Source organism: Natator depressus, chromosome 12 (assembly GCF_965152275.1).
Source record: "Natator depressus isolate rNatDep1 chromosome 12, rNatDep2.hap1, whole genome shotgun sequence".
In the NCBI taxonomy this organism is placed as follows: Eukaryota; Metazoa; Chordata; order Testudines; family Cheloniidae; genus Natator; species Natator depressus.
In genome coordinates this window covers 36,546,180-36,550,492 of record NC_134245.1, presented here as the reverse complement: position 1 = coordinate 36,550,492, position 4,313 = coordinate 36,546,180, and the positions used below count along the sequence as shown (strand labels likewise).

Below are 4,313 nucleotides of genomic sequence, written 5' to 3'. Positions count from 1 at the left end.
AATGCCTAGGTTAGTCGTTCCAAATCTCTGGATTGCTAACAGATCCATTGTTAGTGATTGGAGCTTGTTTAAGCCTAATCACAAATGCATTACATAGCAAGTTTTACTTGGCTTTTCGATTTAAGGTATTGAAGGTTATTACCTGTGGTATGTAGGCGTTGTTCTGAAGAATCCCCCCAGCTAATTTTGTCATTTTGTGAGTGTGTTTGCATTGAAGGGGCGTTTCCTCACTCTAGACTTTTTTTTTCCCCTGTTTGTGTAATTTGGAGACATTTTTGAAAGATTAAGTTAGATTAGCTACTTGAAACTTGCTATTGTCTGCTGGGATTGCCATCTCTTGAGTGTGACAGCATGAAGCAGGTTCTCTCTTAAAAGGGCATCATGATGTTAATGTGCTTGTGTGCTGTACGTAGTTCTAAAACTTAAAAGGTAGGTTAATTTTGCTTGATGGCAACTTGGAAATGTTGCATTACTTTATTTCTCTGTGGGGTTACCAAGTGCTGAACCTCAGTGGAAGTGCATCAGAAAAATACATTTTACATTTAGACAAAAACCAAGGACTGCTGTTAACAAAAATACTCATGAGCTGAATTCAGGGAATCCCCGTGCATTTCTACATTGTGAATGCAGTGAAAATCACGTTTCCATGAGTTTGTTTAGACTTCATTCCTGCAGAGGCCAGATGTCTCTTTATTATTGAATCTGGCCCTAAAATGGGTTCCTACTAGAAGTGAACAGTATCTTGGTGATGAAGGCCATATTTCTGTCTGCTGTCAAATGTCAGCCTCAAAAATAGGCATAAGGTATCATGTAAAGCTCATGGATGAAATCCTGGCCCCATTATGAAATCCCGTTGTCTTCATCGGAGCCAGGATTTCACCCCCTGTGTTCTGAAAATCATCTCAAATGTCTTTTGATCTTCTTTGAGGACTTACTTTAAACAAAAAGCATAAATAAGTGTTGATGATGTATGCCACTTTTTTGTCTTTTCTTTTATGAATTAAATATTGTAATTCTGAGGGCTCCAAAGGGCTACAATAACACTAATCATAAATTATTTTATCCTGCCATATATCCCATTGGACTGAATAAAACAACCCAGAAAGAAAGGGGGGGGGGGAGGGGACCCAACAAAATAAGAAACAAATCATTCTTATAAATAGCAAAGCATAAAAAAGGGAAGAAATGAAAAAAACATTAATATTGTTTTGGAAAGCCCTCAGAAAATAACCTGAAACAACCCCCCCTCTACACCCAGAAAAACTCAATTAAACACTTAAACCCTTCTTAATAAAAGGGGGGAGGGGGAGGAAAAGAACTGCAAACGAAGGGAGAAGTCCAAAGCAAACCCAGTGAAAGGTGCGGAAGAGAAGATGAACACAGCAAGTTACTTATTACTCATTACCATACCTGTGGTCTACGGTAGGTTCTCCAGGATGGAACCAGGGACTGTCCCCTTTAAAGGGTTGAGCTCCCTTAATAACACGTGCATTTCTCTTTTTGATTTGCAGTAAATGGCGTTAGTACAAATCTCAAAATACCCTCCAGCTGAGCGTTTGTGAATGGGCCAGTCACAGGCATGGAGAATTTTGAGGGGTATTGTCACCAAATGGTTGCTGGAGAATGGTGATGTGGCCAGAATCCTGTCAGACAGATAGAGTTAGGGTTAGGGTTAACGCACAAATCAAGTAACACACCCATGCTCATCCAGGACTTCAGGGTGACAGCAGACCTTGGATAGACCTTGGATCCTTCTGTACAACAGCACCACCCCTGCTACTTGGACTGAAGGAGAAGCCGGAGCTAGTAGAAAGCTGGATAGCATAGATCCTAGCTAGTTCACCATGATGGCACTAGTGGTCAGTGTTCAGGGCAGATGGGGAGTTACTGGGTTGCTTGGATTTGGTGAAATATTTGCAAGCAATTTGTTGGTGTGGTTCATTTAGTGCCACTCGTGCATTGGGTGTAACTGGCAGGTTCAAGTCCCAGCCCCGGACTGTGGCTCATACCCAGCGCTCACCATGCGTTAGGGTACTGAGTCTATTCAAGATGGAGTGGTATATTATGGAGAGCTGAGAGAGAAACGGATGCTTTTAGTTCACTGGCAGTTCTGAAAAATGGGGCGGGGGGAATGGTTTGGGTCAAATTGAATCTGAAAAGTTTTGACAAATGGAAAAAGTCCATTTTGGGCCAAGTGGGGCTCTGTGTGTCTCCTGTTGAAGCTGTTCCATTTTGCATAAAATACTTGAATGGTCTTTGGGGCAGAGACAGAGTGAGGTGAACTCTCTCTAGTCTGATGGTTCGGGCACTCGGCTGGGATGTAAGAAACCCAAGTTTTCAAGTCCTTGCCCCCCATGAATATTTAGTTATTTATATAAAGTGGAACAGCTCTAGCAGGAGAGATGGAAAGCATCACTATGCCAGTATTCTAGTGGTTAGATCACTCGTGTGGAAGTGGGAGAGGAACTGGAGTTCAAATCCCTGCTCCAGAGTGGATCTGAACCCAGATGAGCGCTCTAACCACTGGGATAAAAGCTTGAAGGTGGGTCCCACCATCACTTTCCTTTGTCTGGCCATCTTATGAACATAGCCGCACAGATTTTTTTTGAGAATATTCAGCAAATTCATGGCAAATTCACAAATAGTTTTGGGTCAACCGAAGCGACATTTGGCGAATAAACTGTTCAGTCAGACAATTTCATCCAGCTCTGGGATTATGGCATTATTTTGTGTATTAATGTATGGGATGGGCACCTTCACCTATGCTTTGTAAATTCAAAGAAATAAATAAAATGACCACGTGGGCAAATGACTAGAATTGACCACCAGCACATGTAGTTATTTATTTAGTCCTGGCAGCTGCAGTAATTGCTTGCAGAGGGTTGGCATGAATGTATCACACATACTCTAGCCCATAAAGTCCTGATATTTAACTTAAACCTCATTACATTCTGGGCAAGATCTGATATTGCAACACACTTAGCGAGATTATTTACACGCATGCAGAATATCGCATGCTGTACTGTACCGCAAATTCACTTATATCATGGGGGTGTTTTAATAACAATTTCTTGTGCCTTAATATGTGTGTGTGTGTGTTTAATCATGAACAAATCACTTGATCAAAACTGAGTAGAACTGAATACAAAAATGGTCTATTAAAAGAAGAATATATGGTCTCCCCTCCAGAGTGCTAGATGCACTTTGTCATCCCTTTACCTCCTTTAAACCCAATTCAGATTAGATCTGCTATCTTTCACGATTATGTAAAAGAAGTGATAAAACGTGGCTTTTCAAAAAATCATGTTTGTACAAGAATTTGCTGACATTTTGTGGAGTGATAACATGATGGTGAAAATATCCAGATCCCCCCAGACCTGGAGTCTGGAATTAGTAAAAAGAGCCTTTCAGGCATATTCAAAACTAACTTCTGTTCCTTTTCCAGCACTAAATTGGATCCTTTTATTATTTTTTGGTAAACCAATCTACACGATTTTAAATAAGTGTTTGCCAGATTTACTGGGGTTTGGCGCCTGCCTGAACTGTGCTCTAATCATTTCACACTCTTTTTTTTTTAAACAGGGAGAAGGAAGAAACATTCCAGTTTAAATGTGACTTGCTAGTCACGCTTGCCAATAAATATGCAAACAGATGAAATGATGATGAGGCTGGAATGTAATCTGTGCTCGGAAAGGGCTATCGGTGCTGTAGTAGCAACAGAAAAATGACATTTTGCTTCTTGTTAAAAACTAGCAAACCAATTTGGGAGTGCCAGCGTAAGGTGTCTCAGCCCCAGCTCGCCTTAGAGAGGCCTGGTGCCTGTTGACAGCTACAGCTGCTTAACTGAAATTGTTTGTGTTTTAGTGCCCACATTAAAGTCATGCATTTGAATGGAGTTTTCAATACACTGTACCTAGGTGATTGCAGTATATGAGCTTGTTGTAAGAAGGCTCTGTGGCACAATGGATAGTGCATTGGACTTCTAGGATGATGATAGATGAAGTTATTCAAAGGTTGTGGGTTCGAGTCCCACCAGAGTCATATTTTGCATCATCCAAGGTAATATGCAAACTTGGCTGTTGAAGATAACAGGACGTAAAAGCTGGTTGATTAATCGGTTTGTCAGCATCCTTAGCAGCAAGTGTTTTCTGTGGGCCAGACTGCGATGCTCTTACTCATACAGAATAATCCCTTACTCCACAAATCGCCTCCGGGCCTTATGGTGCTCAGCCATGTGAGGTGTGGAAATGCTACCACCCTTGGAAGTCAACCATTGGTTTTCAAAAGGTTTTGAAGGGACCTCAGTGAGTGAC

General features: G+C 41.3%; 1 non-coding gene across 1 annotated transcript; it reads left to right on the top strand.

Moving 5' to 3' along the window:
- The first annotated feature begins 3,948 nt into the window (after nt 1–3,948).
- TRNAR-UCU (transfer RNA arginine (anticodon UCU)) lies at nt 3,949–4,041 on the top strand. The gene is made up of 2 exons: nt 3,949–3,985; nt 4,006–4,041. It is a non-coding gene; the product is annotated as a tRNA-Arg (tRNA).
- The last annotated feature ends 272 nt before the right edge of the window (nt 4,042–4,313 follow it).